Source organism: Echinops telfairi, unplaced genomic scaffold (genome assembly GCF_000313985.2).
Source record: "Echinops telfairi isolate 266 unplaced genomic scaffold, ASM31398v2 ScPeMD7_12;HRSCAF=54, whole genome shotgun sequence".
NCBI classification, from domain to species: Eukaryota; Metazoa; Chordata; class Mammalia; order Afrosoricida; family Tenrecidae; genus Echinops; species Echinops telfairi.
Window position 1 is genome coordinate 6017552 of NW_022103909.1, and position 18260 is coordinate 6035811.

Consider the following 18260-nt stretch of genomic DNA (forward strand, 5'->3'; position numbering starts at 1 on the left):
GCAAGGGGCAGTGTTTCATTGTGCTGCACACAGGGTGGGTCGCTATGGGTCGGAACCACCTCCAGGGCATCTAGCAATAGCAGCATGGTAGTTGTATTGCAATCCGTCTTTCCCATCAGGCTTAGAGTGAGGCTTTAAGCCATTGAGAGCAAGTAAATGGTCTTGTGCTTCTTTTTTCTTCTTCTCTAGACCAGTGGTGCAAGCTGCTTCCTCCGGCCTGTCAGGGGTGAAGTAAGGGTCACTTTGATTCAGAAAGAATCGAAGAATGAAAACAGAAGGTCTGCCCTTGGCAGCCCATGGCCTCCTTTGCGGTTCTGAGTGGTTCACCACTGGTCCACCTCATGGCCTTAACAAAAATAGAAAGCAGCTCAGCATGCTCGCTGACAGTTTCACTTTCCAACTGAACAGCTTATTAACATATGTATGTATTTTTCCTAACCGGATCTTTCTATTACATACAGTTATCTTCTTAAAAAAATAACTTCCAGTGGTATTTTACATCCCTTATAGATTGAGACGATGGGACTCCATATGTCTGGTTTGTCCTTTAAGTGGACTATTGGATATGCTTTCTGGTCTTTTCCACCTCACCCCACCTGTGAGGGGCAGTGACAAAGGTAGACCCTGGACAAGATGGATGGACACAGTGGCTGCAACCATGGGCTCAGGCATCGGAACCACTGTGAGGCTGGCGCAGGACCGGACAGTTTCCCTGGTTGTACTGTGAGTTGTTGAGTCGGAACCAACTCGATGTCGCCTGACAACAGCCACCACCACAACGCCCTCCCAGGAGGGCTGTGGTGGTTCGTTGGGAGGCTTCTCCACTGCTGTTCAGGAGCCCTGGGTGTGAGTCACAGCCAGTGTGTCTCCGGGGCGGCCACCACCTGCCTGTCACGGGGCTGCGGTGCTCAACAGGCTTCATCAGATCTGCTAGACTAAGATGTACGAGGAAAAAAGGCCTGGCCACCTACCTTTGAAAATCGACTGATGAAAACCCCAGGGAGCACAGCGGTCAGATCTGCAAACTGGTGTCGGCATGGTGCAGGACTGGTTACACCAGGAACGCCTTCCCGGGGGCTTCTGCCTTTCCCGATACCAATCTGAGGCGCCCTGCCGGGGTAGGGGTTCCACAGTGGGCTGCTCACTGCAAGGTCAGCCATTCACAACCGCCCCGATGCTCCAAGCAAGACCTTCTACTCCCATAAAGAGTTGTCTCAGAAGCTCATAGGGCAGCTCTACCCTGACCCAAAGGGTCACTGTGAGTCAGCAGCGACTGGGTGGCGGTGAGTTATTGATTTAATATTAAGCTAGTGCCCCTTTACCAGGTGTCTGATAGGCATGTGTTTGGACATTGGCCTTGGAGAGCTTGAAAGGTGAATGTTTGATCAATGAAATAAAAGTCATCCTGTTCTCCAGGACCTAATTCATAGTCTAAGTTGGACAGTCAAGCAGATGCCAAGTAAGGCCCATTAGCAGACAGACACACTCAACTGGAAGTTAGGTATGGAGGAGGGCGGGGTGGAGGGGCAGGTGAGTCAGATATTTGCCTGCCTATGGGCTGCTCCCTAGGCTTTAAAAGTGGACTTATTTGAAATATGTTGGGTTTTGCTTCCTTGCTTTGGTTGGAAACAGCCTAGCCAAGTGGACCTGCCGGTGTTTGTCCCTCGGACTGTCTCTCCCTGACTGTTTGCTCTGTCTCTGGGTCTAGTCTCCTGATCCGAGCTGGTCCAGTGATTGGCTTCTCAGTGTGGTCTGGATTCCTGAGCCCACCCCTTCCCCAGGAGTCTGAGTACTGTTCATTCATTCATTTCATTCCACATACCTGGAATTGAAGCCCGGAACGCAAATAAGATGCAAATGTGTGGCTCTCTGGCACTTTTAAAAACCAGACCTGTCTGTGGAGCCTGCCAGAGGCCTGCTGAGGCCAAGCACACCAGTCAGGACTTCCAACCCACCCTGCAAACAGCATGCCTTGTCTCCCTGCCTGCCCCCCACCCCCCACTCCCCACCAACCCCAAAGAAGTTCTTCTACAGCTCATACTAAAAAACACACACACACAAAGAGAAACACAAGGAAACTCGAGCTCTTCAAAAGCCTCTCATACGGTGTTAGAACACTATGGTACTGGTTAGAAAGCCCCTCACTCTCATACGGTGTTAGAACACTATGGTACTGGTTAGAAAGCCTCTCACAATCTCTAGGAGATCCTTGAACTTGAACATTTTCCTAAGCATGATTGAGATTTTTCAGCCATTTGCGGTTAGAATGAGGAAATTGTCTTCTGATCCTGAACGTTGTGAAAGATTCCTGCCAAATGGGGAGCAGGTCCCTGGGGTAGCCCCCTGGGCCCATTCAGGACTCAGTCTATGTTCCCAAGGACTTCCTGGGTTGCTGAGTCTCGTCTTGGGCCTGTAGCAAAGTAGGAAAGGAAGAAGGGGGGAGGTAGGCCAGCTCTCTTTTTTTTTGAGATTTGAGTTTTAATTCTGTGCTTATCTTTCTAAATGATATCTTCTCATTTTTGCATTTCTAAAACAAGGGGATTAGATATATAATTTTTGAGGTCTATAACACTAATTGTGTTATAAGTTTTTTAAAAAATCATTTTATTAGGGGCACATACAACTCTTATCACAATCCATACACACATCAATTGTGTAAAGCGCATTTGTACATTCATTGCCCTCATCATTCTCAAAACATTTCCCCTCCACTTAAGCCCCTGGCATTAGGTCTTCATTTTTCCCCTTCCTCCCCACTCCCCCCTCCCTCACGAGCTCTTGATAATTTATCAATTATTATTTTGTCATATCTTGCCCTGTCCGACGTCTCCCTTCACCCACTTTTCTGGTGTCTGTCCCCCAGGGAGGAGGTCACATATAGTTCCTTGTAATTGGTTCCCTCTTTCCTACCCACTCTCCCTCTACCCTCCCAGTATCACCACTCACACCACTGGTCCTGTAGGGCTCATCCGCCCTGGATTCCCTATATTTCCAGTTCCTATCTGTACCAGTGTACATCCTCTGGTCTAGCCAGACTTGCAAGGTCGAATTCGGATCCTGATAGTGGGGGCGGGGAGGAAGCATTTAGGAACTAGAGGAAAGTTGTATTTTTCATCGTTGCTACATCACCCACTGACTGGCTCGTCTCCTCCCCGAGACTCCTCTGCAAGGGGAATCTCCAGTGGTAGGCCATCTCTTTAAGGCGCTTTCTCCCGACACCTTTTCAAACCTCTTCTTCCCAGCTTACCTGTGCCCCATTGCTCATCTCACCCTAACTTCAGGTGATCAGTAGACTTTTGCTGGTCAATTACGTCTTGGTGGTTTAGGAAGTCCTGTCCAATCATCATACCACCTCTCCAACGCCGTCTTCAACGGGTGCTCCCTTGGGCCCCCCGCTGCCCCAGCCACCCAAGCTTCCTTGGGGTCTGTCCAGCACACCACGCAGACTTTTCCCTCCGTGCACGTTCTGTGTCCTGTGTGCAGGACTTAAATGCTTAAATACTATCTTGGTTCACGACTTTCTTTGGGCCCCGCCTGGTGGAATGTCATCCCTACACAACAATTTCCCAAATCTCCACCGCACCGCTCAACATCCAGCTCTATCATTTATTTGTTTGCTTTGTCTCTCTCCAGAAAATGTAAGCTTCATGACAGTACCCCACCCCAGTTTCATTGGTGTTTAATTCACATACCATACAAATCACATCGAGAGAGACTGTTGGGGTTTTCCTCGTGGGTCCCAGGTTTCCAGAAGGGGTGCATGTTTGAAGGAGCAAAGGAACGACCAGTATTATTCATCATTTCTGAACTGTGCCTGCCACTCCCACGCGCAGGCTCCACCTTACTTCAGTCATACCTCCTGGCACGGATTGACTTTTGTCCCCCCAAAATATGTGTTGTGAAACCTACCCTCTGTGCCTGCGGTTCTAATCCCATTTGTGAAGGGGATGTCTTTGTGATGTTCCTTCGGCAGGATGGCTGTCGGGGGTATCTTGAGTCCATGGTCTTTTGAGAAGTTTTTTCCTTTTTTAAAATTTCGAGTTGTTAAAAAGAGATTAAGTGAGCAGTGATGGGGTGAGACCGAAGCCGAGACGCATGCAGAGCTCCAGGGAACCGGGAGCAGAAGCTGAAGAGACAGGAGCTTCCTCCAGAGCGAACAGAGGGCGAAGGGCTTCGTCCGAGCCAACACTCTGGATACACATTTCTAGCCTCCTCTTGATGGTGTTTGTTCTGTTTCCATCGACGGAGCTCCCCTCCCCTCCTTGCCTTCTTGTCTTTGAGTTTGGGGAGCTGCTGGTTGCTTGGGCTCATGTAGTTAGTGGGTTGTCTGAGGGAGCCCCGTACTCACTGGTGGGAAAGTGTCTTTTAGAAGCCTGGCTATGATCTGACTGGAAGGTGATGCCACCACTCATCTCAGTTCCAAGCTCAAAGGACGGAGTAGAGCCATAGTCTCTGGGTTCCTCTGGTTTCTCGGCCCAGGAAGTCTGGCTATTGTTTTGAAATTTGATTTTTGATCCACATTTTTCTCTCTTCTATCTGAGACCTTCTGTGGTGTCTCTGGTGTGGTGTCCGTAGTAGTAGGCAGGTCCCATCTAGGTCTGGTCTCCGGTCAGAGGAAGCTGCGGCTTCTTAGTCCATGTGCGTTATTCGTCTTCTTTGAGTCGTCGTTCCCTTCCTTCTCTTCGGCCCTAGATGAGTAGAGACCAATAATGGTATCTTATGAGCTTGAAAAGCTTGTTAGACCCCAGACACTACTCACCAGATGAGAACAGAGAGCGAATACCTTTAGTCTCTCCGATTGCTAGTGACAGGAAGTCCAGCCCCAGAGGCAAAGGTCTGCTGTCTCCCCATGTCTATGACCTAACGGGGGAAACCCCTGACCTGTAGCCTTTGACCTTCATCAGTAAGTGTTTCAGGTGCTTCTTGGTTTTCAACAGGCAAGGCCAGGTTATTTGCATATCGCAGGTGGTGAGTGATTTTCCTCCAATCCTGATGTTTCCTGCTGCTTCCTCTAGTCCAGGTTCTTGTATTGTTTGCTCCGCCTACAGATTGATACGTGCGGTGAAAGGAGACAACCCTGGCGCACACTTGTCCTGATCTTAAGCCAGGCGGTCACCCCTTGCTCGGTTCACACCACTGCCCTTCGCATGAGTTCGCCGAAGCGGTCTGCAATTCCCATTCTTCTCAGTGCTATCCGTAGTTGTTCTGACCCACACATCACAAACAGTTGAATGCCTTTGCATCGTTAACGACACACAACTAAATAGCTTTCTGATACCCTTTGCTTTCGGCCCAGACCCATCGGCGTCCCTTAGTGCCTGTTCTTTTCTGAATCCAGCTGGGATTTCTGGCAGCTCCCTGTTGATGGACTGTCCCAAGTGTTTTTTGGATTCTAGTCAGCAAAATTTTACTTGCATGCGATATTGATGGATGGGTTCCACCTCCTGTGGGTGCAAATCCGGATGTCTTCCAGTCGGGCGGTGGGCTAGGCAGGTAGCTGTCTTCCACAGCAGCGAGTATTTTCAGCACCACATCAGCGGGTTCCAAAAATGTCTATTTATTGGACTGTGGTTTGGATGATAGCTTACGGAGCTAATTAATTTCCCATCTAACCATTTATGTTGATGCTATTTCACAACATTAGTTGCAATTCTGTCAGTGTAACACCGCTCTTCCCACTTCCTCCCTGGTCTTCCCATTTGCATTGGGCCTGTTTTCCTGCCTGCTTCTGCCTTCCAAGCGTGGGGGCAGTACCGCCTTTGGGTCTGAGCTGGCTAATTGTTCTGAGGGGTCTACTTCTTATGAGTACTACTATTAACTTTATAGGGGCCCGTCTGTGGCTTGGTTACAAGGTGCCACCTCCCAACCCCAGGGACAGGTTCCAGATTTGAAGGGTGTCTTAAGCGGTTCCACCAATCTCTATCAAACCAGAAAGTCTAGTCTTTTGTGTGTGTGTGTGTATGTGTGTGTGTGTGTGTGATTTTGAATTTTGTTCTGCATTTGTCTCCCATTTTGTCCAGGACTGCCTGCAATCCCGATCAGAGCCGTGGCTTGTGGTAGCCAGCTACCATCTCTCCTTCTTCTGGTCTCAACATCATAGAGCCTGTGGCTCATGTGGGCCCTTCGTCCTTGAACTCACCGTTTTCTCCAGTCTTTGATTTTCATCACTGGATGGGGAGAGAACCCAGGTTGTACAAGCCAATCATTTTGGAAATATGAAAGGGTAGATTAGGCACAGAAGCAAGTAGACGCCGAGGGAAGACCCATGATATCTGCAGAGCACAGAGGCAGCCCATTCTAGAAGACCAGGAACTGCACAGATTGCTGGCTAGAGGGCCAAGCATATCCCCCCAGAGCAGACACACAGAGAGCCTTCCCCAAGAGCTGGCACCCTGAACTCAGACTGCTAGCCTCCTAAACTGAGAAAATACATTTCTGTTTATTGAAGTCACCCACTTGTGGTGTTTCCCTTCTAGAAAGCAAGACACCAGGGGATTAGAATGCTTGATTGAATCTAAAGGTCTTCATTTATTTATTCATCCATCTACCCATCTATGTGCCTAGCCATTCAACCATTCATTTGCTTATTGTTTAGGTAGCTACTTTGTGCTAGCCACTGGGGGTCTTGGGGTGTGCACAGCACAGTCGCCGGTCTCCTGTGGTCCTCTGCTCTAGTTCCATCTTGGTCTCTCAGCCTTAGCTATGTCCTCAGAACAACATTTCCCACTTAGGCGGGGTAGACGGTGGTCCTGGAGGTCTCCCAGTGGGTAACTAGAAGTCCTGAGCCAATGGCCACTGTGAATCAAGGGCAGTCAGGGGAGCGGAGGGCAGGCTGGTGGTTGGAGGGCAAGGACGGCATCTAGCCAGGCCTCAGAGCCCATCATTGTGGTTTGGCTCTTTTGATGAAAAAATAGCAAGTTTAGACAAGTGTCTCCCTGTGTCCTGAGCTCTGGGTCGCTCCCGGACAGGAGTCAATCCATTAAACAAACCACAGCCAAGGGCAATAGGGGCCTGGGCCCAGGAAGACTCGGAGGAGTAGACACAGGGGGCCCAGGACAGGACTTGGGCCAAGTCCGTCCATCACAGGCGAACGGTGTAAGTGAGGCCGGTTTTTGGGGATGGAGGTAGGAGTGTGCCTGTCAGGGGCTGCAGGTGAGGCGGGGGTTGGGGGGGGGGCACACAAGCAAAGCCCCACCCAGACTCCAACATACCAGAGACAGACCGCGACAGTTATAGAAACTAACGGGCTCAGCTCTCTAGGATCTGCTCAGGACACTGGCTAAAATTAGTCACCACCCCCACCCCCACTCCCACACACCAAAAAGTGACAACCTAGGGACCAGGGGGTTAAAAATGGTATTGAGATCAGGTTATGACGGCACCAGAGGGGGGTGGTGGTGTGCGCGCGCACGCGCGCGCGTGCACATGGACACACTGACTCTTTTCTATATAAAGTGAGTCTAGGTCCTTTCTTCTGTGTCTTCTACTTCGTTCTCAAATCAGAAGAACTATGAGTGGTTTGGGCTTCTCTGGGCCTCTGCCCCCTTTCCACACGTGGCCAACGGTGAGTTGACAGGACCTGCACACACAGAGGCCCACAGTCTTGCAGACAGAGGCCCATTCATCCCAGGGACACCACAGCACCTCTCTCCTGAGCCAGTCTGCTGGCCTGGTCCTGAACCACCAGCTCCCACAAGTGAGCGCCGTGCGCCCTTGCACACGCAGCCTTACACACACAGACACGCCGCCACCCACACAGCCCTCACAGCCAGGTGCAAGGGGTCTCTTCGTTTCAGCCCTAGCTTTACCTTTTAGCAGACCCTGGGCTCACCTAAGTTAACCCTTACACAACCACCTCGGAGGCGCCCAGGCTGCCCCCTTGCAAAACTTCTCAGTGTTCAGGTGGGAAATGAATACAGCCTCCACCAGCGAGCAGCAGGGGGGCAGCGCTTCACAGGGACGCAGAGAGAGGCCTACACAGATGTGAGCTCAAGTCACCGCTCGGCCTCTAGCAGGCAGTGGGGCCCCTGGAGCGCTGTCTGCCTTCTGGGTGTCAGTCTCCAGCAAGCAGTGAGATGAGAGAGAAGCGCAAACAAAGATAGAACGGGAGTCCAGGGCTAAACCCCGGCACTATATGCAAAATAGGCAGAATGCATTCGACATTTTACTGGAAAGAGTTGTCAAAAGCTAAGTCAGCTACTCCCTTCGTTTCTTAGTGCTGCTACTGCAGAAAGGCTGCAAGTGAAGGACTTTGACCAACAGAAAGGTATTGTCTTGCTGGAAGTGAGAACTCAGGGCGCCAGCTCCAGGGGAGGAGCCCTGGTGACCCGCAAGGTCAGCGGGTTCGGAACCACGGGAAGCTCTGAGGGAGAAAGGCAGGGTTTCCCCCTATTCCTGTAATGCAGCAGTTCTCAACCCGTGAGTCGCGACCCCTTTGGGGGTGGAAAGACCCTTTCACAGGGGCCACCCAATTCAAAACAATAGCAAAATCACAGTTATGAAAGTGGCAACAAAAATAATTTTACGGTTTGGCGTCGCCACATGAGGAACTGTACTAAAGGGTCACAACATTAGGAAGGTTGAGAACCACTGCTGTAAAGAGTGGCAGTTGGGGAACCCCACAGGGACAGTGGGACTCCGTCCTCCAGGGGCGCGTTAGGTCAGAGTGGACTGCTGGCAGAGTGGGGCTCAGTGTGGCTCTAGAAGAAGGCTGTTCTAGGGATGTACCTTCAGTGTGTCTTCTGGCCCCTTGAAGAGCTCCATGTGGCGCGGCCTCTACCTTCCCCCAGCTCCACTTCCTGAATCGGCTTCTTTGATACCTTACGAGCCGCTCACTAAAGACCTGCCCTATGTGAATCCTGCCTCATGAATGAGACAAAAATGGTTCCCAAGTGGGACTTGAACTCTAGGCAAAGAGGTTAGGGTTTTCAGTACATATTTGGGAGGGGGTGTGTGCATAATTCAAGCCATATCAGTTTCCCATGGACCCATCGGGTCTCTGGACCTTAAGAACCAGTGAACTTGTTGAATGTTTCTAGGACGCTAAGGGTCAAGTGTCTTGTAAGCGATGGGTCAAGGTCACCGGAAGTGCACTCAGTCAGCTAAAGTCATCCTGACCTGGTGCCTGAAGTTCTCTTCACGTAACCCGGTCATCCTGACCTGGTGCCTGAAGTTCTCTTCACGTAACCCCCACGTGTGGTGACCACCACTGGGTTGGGGAGCCACGCCCCCTAATCACCTTCCAAAAGAGCTCGGCTCAGCCTCTAAGTGACGCTCTCTCTCCTGATGGGCCCATTTGCTGGGAGGGGGCAAACTGGACAAGGATCAAGTTCAGCAAGGACCGAGCGTGGGAGGGGGAGGGCTGTTGGGTCGGTCAGCCCTGACGCTGCCGTCGAGTCGGGGGTTTCTCTGTCTGCTTCCGTGTAAGCAGCCAGTGAGCAGGGTGGGGGTCTTCTCCTTCCCGTTCTCCAGAGGAGGAAATGGAGGCTTTGCCAGATTGTCAGGGTCCCTGGGCCATCCAGTACACAACTGATACCAAAAGCAGGTCGGGCTAACTCCCGTCTTTACTTTTAAAAACCAACAAAGCAAACCGTTTTATTGGCATATCATTCCCATATGGTAACATTCATAGCTCCATCATGTTAAGGAGAGTGACAGGGTGAAGAGGGAGACTGGAAGACGTTGTTGGGCCCCTACCAAGCGTCTTGTGACACTTCGGATGCATTGAGGACCATGTGCTGCTGCAGGAGGAACTCCTTAGAGGAGAAGAGGCCGGAGCCAGCGAGGTACCTGCGTCAGTGCCCAGGGTGGGAGGGGGGAGGCAGGGAGGAGGCGAGGCTCCAGGTATTGGCTCTTCAGAGCATTCGAAAGGGCCTCTCTCAAAGGCCTCTTTGTTCAGGGCTCTGACTTCTACAAGAAATGGTGACTCCCTCCTGATCATAGCTGGGGGACGTCAATAGCCCTGGTGTCAGACATGGTTAGGTCAAAATGTTGTATCTTATCACTTGATCTCCATTGCGACCCAATTTAAAGCTGTTTCAGTTAAAAAAGAATAAAGCGAAGGGGAAATACACCTGGATGAAGCCGCTAGTGAAACCCCTGATTGTGACCCAGGGTGCAAATAGTGTTGCTATCATGCAGAACAAGTGGAAAGGGGGATTGTTGTAGATGCAGTTAGGTTACATTTTTGTACCCTATCATTTGCGTTTTCTTATGATCCAGTTATATGTGTTCTCATTTTTAATACTTTCTGTTTTCTTTCCAATTAAGGTTTTCATATGTTTTACTTTGTTATTCATATATATATATAATTTTACTTACAATTCTTATAACAATCCATACATCAGTTATATACAGCACATTTGTACACGTGTTGTCATCATCCTTTTCAAAACATTTCCTTTCTACTTGAACCCTTGGTGTCAGCTCCTCCTTTTTTCCTCCCTCCTCTTACTTTGTTGTTCTTGTTTTGTTTTGTTTTTAAATGTTTTTCTGTACACGAACTGCAGGATGGGTAAATCTATGGAAACAGGAGCTGGATTAATGGTTCCTTGGGGATATAGAAGGGGAGGTTGGTAGGGAAATGGAGAGCTAATCACAACGAGTACAAGAATAAAGAAAATGTTCTAAAACTGGTGATGATTGTACAAGTCTTCTTGATGTGATTGAACTATTGTATGCTATGAGGATTATGTGCCAATAACAGTGTTGGGAAGATAAAGAAGCACTTTCCATCCCCTGGGTCCGTAGAGACCTGGGGCTGCTCCTCAGCATACGGGGATCTGCAGTCCCTTCAACCCTCAGCCAAGAAACATCACCCCATCGTGCCATAGACCAGGGCCCAGGCTGCTAGGGAGGATGGGGGGGGGGCAGAATCAGGGCAGAGGGGCTGCAAGTAAACTAGCCCCCACTCAGCAAACATTTTACTGCTTTCGGAAGCAGCGCATGTTAAAGACTGATTCCTTGATGCCTTTCATACGACTTGCAAGTGCTTTGCAAATGTTTATTATTTTATATTAAAGGACTCAGGCTGCTCCGACCAGCCACTCCGAGGGGGAAGCAGGGCTTTCCACCCCTGTAAAGAGCCCCCTTCTCAGAAACCCACGGGGCACTTCTTCCCTGCCCTGCGGAGTCACTCACTGCGAGTCAGCCTAATTCCAGGACAGTGAGTTTAGGGTTTGGTTCTAGCCTCCCAACCACTTCCTGCTCGTCCTTTCCTAGGTCTTGCCGCCCCCCTCCCCACCCCCAATGGCTTGGGCATCTGAAGGAGCAGAAAAGATGGCACATAGGCTATCCATATTCTTGCCTCCCCTGCACTTGCTCCAGCTCCCTGCTCACCCCAAGCGCAGGGTCTTGAAACAAGCAGGAGGGACACCCTAGCTCTGCAGAGTGCTGGAGATGGCGGTCAGCTGTGCGGAGGAGGCAGGATCAGGGCCCCTGCTCCCCCTGGCCCCCTGTTCCCTCTTGTTCTCGTCCTGGGTACTCCTAAAATGCCCAGACCCAGAAGAGTGTGGGCTCTGACTCCTCCCTGAGTGTTGGCACATAGGATGGCGGCCGTGTCCATCCCTCACCTCAGATGGGGACCATGCAGGACTCTCCCGAGCCTCATTTTCGTGTCCATTGCAAGGAAGAGCATGACTGTTCCCAGACAGGTGGGACCCTCCTGCTTGCCTGCCCCCCACTGACGGATCTGCGCTCCTCCAGCACAGGCCATGTCCCCACCCTGAGGTCCTGTCTCAGTTTCATAGAGAAATTCCTGAGATCCCCTCAATGTGCACAGCAGTGCAGCCTAAGGGCTCGGGAGGGCTGGGATGGGAAGACGTTCTCAGGGCCCACAGCCCAACGGGTAGGCTGGGAAGGACCTGAGGCAGCAGGAAGGTGGGGGAGGCGGTGCTGGTTGTTCACCACGGTAGAGGGGGTCCTGACTGGTGGTGACACGAGCCACAATGCCATCGGACCGTTGTGACACCCAGCATCTCCATGGGCTGAGTTAGGTAAGCAGATAGCCTGGCCTTTCTTCCTACTACATCTTCGCCGGGATGCACGATGGAAATTAGCTGCACCTCATAGCAGCACAGTGTCCACCGACAGAGACTCAAGGTAGAGGCCTCTGTACAGGAAGCGGCCCCTCTGCCCAGCTCTGAAATCCCACTCCTGTCCGCACATCGGACACACGCCTGACGGCCCCAGTGGACACTGCCACCCGCACCTTCCTTCCTGTCACTCAGTGAAGAAAACCGGTCGGGACGTGCTCAGGCTTTGGTTTTCCAGCCTTTCCTGTTTTAGTTTTCAGGAATCGTGTTATCGGGGGCTCTTACAGCTCTCCTCACAACCCATCCATCCATTGGGTCAAGCACACTTGTACGTATGTGGCCATCATCCCTTTCAAAACGTCTTCTTTCTACTTGAACCCTTGGGATCAGCTCCTCTCCCTGCCCGGCCCTCCCGCCCCCCCACCCCAGCTTCTTCTGTTTCCACCCTCAGCAGCACTCCATCACACTGTCTGCCCCGACCCAGTCCCATAGCCGTGATTCCAACTCCAAGTGACTGTGGGACGGAGCGGAACTGTCCAGATCCTGGCCGCCCCCCTGCTGGGTGGTGGCTGCACCTGAGGCGCATGGGCAGAGACTCGGACGTGGGTCTTCCACATGGAAGGCAGGCATTCCATCCCTGCATCTCCACTGCCTTCAAGACCAGACTCCAAACTCTGTCATCGAGTTGATTTTGACTCATAGTGACCCTATAGGACAGAGTAGAACTGCTCCGGTGGGCTTCCAAGACCAACTCTTCATGGGAGTTAGCATTCTCTTGCAGAGCGGCTGGTGGTTTTGAACTGCTGATCTTGCAGGTTGGAGCCCAATGAGTAACCCACCATACCTCCAGGGCTCCTTCAAGGCAAGGGCACTAGATTTTAAATTTAATTCACTTCTGATATCGGATTCCCACCCTCACCCCCCTTGAATTCATCAAAGTAGTCCCCATGGTGAAAAAAACAAAACCTCTTTGGTTTGACTTTTCGATGCTTACCTTAGCATTAGAGTTGCTTTCATTTTAGAATTTTCTTTAGAAGAGCAATCTTGTACAAGCGCCAAGCATCAGTTCCAGAGACTGATCCCAGGTGAGAAGAGAAGCAGTCTGAAAAAGTCAGCCATCCAGGGGCTGCAAAGTGGGGGCGGGGGATGGCAGTGAGCTTAGAAGAGGGCGCACAATTTGGGTCGCAAGCTCTTAGACGCGTGCCCCAGAGTCACCCTCCGCCAACTGAGGGGCCTTCGATTCCCCTCTCGGAACGTCCTCGGGTAGCATAATAAGAATGTTTGGGGGGGGCACTCTGCTGTCCAGAGGGGCAGCTTGGTGACTGTGTACTTCAGGGGGTTGCCGTGAGCATCACAGGAGATCGCAGATGGCAAGGCCCCTTGAAGACAGTCACTGCATCAGCACTGCTGTTGTCCTGCACCACCGAGGCCAGTCTGCGTGGAGCGAGCCCGGGACAGAGGAGCGCTGGCCCACAGGGATTCCCAGGTGGGGATCCGACCTGCCACAGAGCGGCCGGTGGGTTAAATGGCCACCCTTTCCGTTATTAGCCCCGTGCTTAACCACCTCGGGCCTCCAGCACTCCTGGCCTCGATGCTAGTCATCACCGGAGCAAAGAGTGGAAGGGAAGACCCCGAGTGACCGCCTGGAGCGTGAGGATGGACTTATGTCCACCTCCTGGCTTCCAAGCTAACCACCCGGAGGGCAGGAGACCCAAGCCTCCCCCCCACCCCAACCCCCAATCCCGGATCTGAGTCAGGCCTTGTAACTGAGCAAACCAAAGCCAAAGTCCCGGTCCCTGAGTTGATGCCGACTCCCAGCGACCCTATCAGGTAGGTGTAAGATAGCGCAGAGCTCCCCTGTGAGTTTCTGAGACTGCAACTCTTTACGGGGAGTAGAAAGCCCCATCTTGGTCCCTCAGGGACTGGCAGTTTCAAACTGCTGACCTTGCGGGTCGCAGCCCAACGGGAACCACTGAGTGGCCAGGGCCTGTCAATGTTGTGATCGCTGTCTTTCTATTGCGGCAGACAGGCTTTGCTTAGATGAACAACGGTGATGTAAGTTGGTTTCGAGGCAAATTCCTCTGCTGGTTTCAAACACACCGCCACCCAGCCTCCAGAGGAATGGGATCGAATAAAGTCTCCCCTACCCCCCAGCTTCAGTGAGAGGTGTTGACGGTGACTGTCACCCATCCGCTCACTGTCTTCCCTCAGGCCACGACAGAATGCAGCATCTGCAGACTGTGAGCTGAAAACCGGCTCTCCTTGGCCGGCCCTCAAGTGCTGCATTTTGTCAGCCCCCCTCTCTCATCAGACCCGGGATGAATTTCTCCTCTCTGCATGCGCCGTTCAGGCATTTCAGGGCAGGACGAGCTCAATAACCTCAGTGTTCCACCAGGCTGGCCCAACAGCTGCGTCTCTGTTCTCTTTGCCAGACCCTGGGGCCTGGAGTGCTGCCTCCGGGAATTCCAGGACTCTAGAAGGCTAGAGCTGGAAGAGACTGCAACCCTCATGCTGGCCTGCCCCCATCGCTTCACCGATGGGGAAACTGAGGCTCAGCGCGGGACGGCTTTAAGGAATATAGGACATCAGCCTTTCCTTGGTCAGCAGGCAGCTTTGATAGTACTGCCTGAATGCCCCCACCTCCCCCTCACCCCATGGCTCAGAGCCCCTGGGCAGCCGACTCCATTGTTAGAATAGTCTGAATGTTGTGGGAGCGTTGTGCAGGTGTGCACAATGTCCTTGGAGAGCCATGCCAGGCCTGCATGGAACAATTGGAAGTGAATTTATCCTCAAGGAGTAGAACAGACTGTTTGAAGTCACCGTGGGGCTCCTTCGTGTATTGTGTGACGTACTTGACCTTGGACAAGCGACTTGGCTTTCTTGGAATTCTTGCATTCTGCATCGCTGTGGATACTTTCAGTTGCAAGTTGTCAAAAATCCAACTGGCTTGGCTTCAAAAGAACGTTGGCTGTCATTCGCTTAACGGAAAGCTCTAAGGGGAAGGGGGTTTCAGGAACGATGTGATCAGGGCTTTAGCTTATTCTCCGTGGCCCTCTTGGCTTTACTTTCCTGATGTGTTGGCTCATCCTCAGGATGACACACCTCTGATCCTTCGATAGTTACCACAGGCCCTCCGAGGCCTCACTCCTGTGCATGTCACTGTCCTGTGGACAATGGGAAAGGAGTCTTTGCTTGCCCCTCATCATCAAGCCGAGTTCTGCCCTGCCCTTTGTTCCGACCAACCCAGTCGGCTGGTACTAGTGCTTCTCTCGGGTGCATGATGGGATTCCCTGAGCAGCCAGCTCAGTCTGGGCTTCCCCTTGGGGCCGGGCTGGCAGAGTCCAGTCCACCCAAATGCAAATTTGCTGCACAGGGGAAGGGAGGAACCACTGCATACCCATGTGCAGAGGACATTTGGAAGGACCAAATGAGAGCCAGGGTCCCTGGGGGGAGCAAAAAGGAGCCGTGGTGGCCTACTGGTTTACGCACGGAGCTATAAACCACAACATTTGAGGTTCGAACCTACTACCAGGGAAGAGAAGGCTTTCTGCTCCCGGAAAGATTACCCAGGGGCCTTTGAATGAATGAATGAATAGAAGTTAAAAAAAATAATAACAACCAAAAAGATTTGCCTGTGGGGCCGTTCAACTCCGTTCATGGAGTTGCTAGCAGTCAGATTCGACCCAATAGCAGTGAGGGAGGTTAGGGTTTGGGTGGCACGCACAGTTAATAGCTGTTAACTGAAAGGGTCAAGGTTTGGATTTACCCAGAGGCCCCTGGGAAGAAGGGCCGGGAGATCTACTTCTGGAGACAGAAATCAGCCCTTGAAAACGCCGGCAGTCACAGTTGTACTCTGACCCCCTCGGGGTGGTCACAGTTAGAGTGGCCTCATGGAAACTGCACAATGAGGAGAAGCATGCACAGGGCTCAGAAGCAGGCCTGGTGCAGAGGCCGGCGCACGAGCCGGTTTTCCTGACCATGATTGTTCCTGTGGTGCCGGGCACGGGATTTGAGTCTGCCTTCCTTCCGATGCAGTGGGGGGAAACCAATTTGGGATTTGGTCCAGCAGTACCACCAAGCTTACTGCAATCTGTTTCACAGCAGGTGTGGCATGGCAGTCCAACCCCCCGTGTTTTCCTCCCTTGGGTCCCAGACACTGGGGTCCCTTTCAGTCTGGAGCTGCTTTTGACCACAGCTGCTGCAGCTTCCTCGCCCCCTCCTCCCACGGAGAGGCCGTGGTGCTGCCTAGCTCTTTCTGCCCAAGGCAGAACTTCATCTGTCATCTCTCCACATCTTCCTTTCTGCCCAGAAGCTGCACCGAAGCATCCTCGACCCCCTCTCTCCTCTCCCTTTTCATCTGTGCCAGGCAGACAGCACCAGGCCCAGAGCCCCAGTTGCCCTCTGCTGGCCCCAGGATTCCAGGGAAGGTAAACCTCCCCTCCTAGACAAAGTTTCAGGGATCTCTTCAAAGGCTCATGTCCTGACTGTGTGTGGATTGATCCCAAGTTGCCGAGGTGAAAAAGATGGGAGATGTCTGTAAGCAAAGCACTTCATCCCCATGGTTACTCTTGGAACCTACTGTTGCTAGAGACTTGGAGTGGGCCCCCCACCCATGGGGAACACAATGCTGCCTGGTCCTGTGCCATTTCCATCATCTGCGGAGGCTGGACTCTTGTGACCCAGAGGGTTTTCACTGGCGGACTGTCAGAAGTGGGTCACCAGGCCTTTCTTCCTAGTCTGCTTGAGTCTGGAAGCTCCGCCGAAACGTGTTCAGCATCATAGCAACACAAAAGGCTACAGTGACCGGCGGCTGGTGGATGCACATGAAGTGCCTTGGCCAGGGTCGGCGTGGACAATGGGAATTCAATCTCTGAACCGCAGCTGCCCTCAATGGTGAAACCTGTCGAGGGCTGCTGCGTTGGTTCCAGAATGAAATGCCTGGTCCTGCACCATCCACACACCTGTGGCTGTGCTTGAGCCCACTGTTGCAGCCGCCTTGTCAACCTCTCTTATCAAAAGCCTTTCGCTTTTCCACTGGCCCTCTACCAAGGATAACATCCTTTCCTAAGGGGGCCGGACCGGGTCCCTCCTGAGGACCTGTCCTAAGTATGTGAGACAAAGTCTCCCCATCCCCCTTTCCAAAGAGCATTCTGGCTGTCCACCTGTGGCAGTTACATACTCTGCTGTCAACTTGAGACTATGAAGAGTGAAGGGGTGGAGTTTAGTATGTCAGTCAGGTCACCACTTGCTGACCTCATCTGAAGATGCTACAGGGATAAATAGCTCACTGGAGGCCAGCCTGACACACTCTCTGCTTCGTCTCCCTGAGAGACATTCCTGCTGACAAGCCACATGGAGGTACGCTGATAGAGCCAGAGCCCTGGAGCTGGAAGAGCCACGTGGAGACCGATGCCAGCATTGAGATGCTTCTACCACCACTGGATCCACAAAACTTTCCACCAACTGGCCTGTGATTCCCTGTATCCAGCATCATCGCATGTGTTGCGTGAGTCTGAAGAGGAATTTATAGACTGGTATCAGACATATGGGCTAATATCAGATCTATGGACTTGATCTGGACTAGACTGGGATGTTTTCTTAATATACAACTACTCTTTATATAAAACTCTTTCTTATACACATATGAGTGCCTCTGAATTTGTTTCTCTAGTCAGCCTGGACTAACACAACGTCTTCCCAGACAGATTTTCCTGTTCTTCTGTCAGTTCATGTGATTTTAAATATTCGTCCCCAAATACCATATTTCCTTTCTTTTCTTTACTACATTTCATATGTAAGTAACAACACTCACATTCATATATAGGTAGATTCAGTGTGTGTGCACACACATACACATACAAGGGGGTACCCCCACCCAAACGGAAAAAAGCTCTGGTGGGTGGAGCTGTTGTATACGAATTTTCCCCAGTAGATGAGCATTGAGCCACTCACTCTGGCTTAGTGCATCCAGTGCTGTTGCCCGGGAAGGTTCTCTGGTCACAGTGAATTTTTTCATGAAAGCAGTTTCAGCAGAACCTCGTTTTTTGTGATAGGTGATTTAAGAGAATGGCGTTCGACTGAGATTTTGATTCCTGCTCAGGAAAAATGTCTCAGAAACTGTCGTGATGTTGAACACTGCTTACAGGGACAGCGCTATGGGAAAAACTCAAGTGCACGAGTGGTTTTCTCATTTCAAAAACGGTGAAATGTCGATTGATGACAAACCTT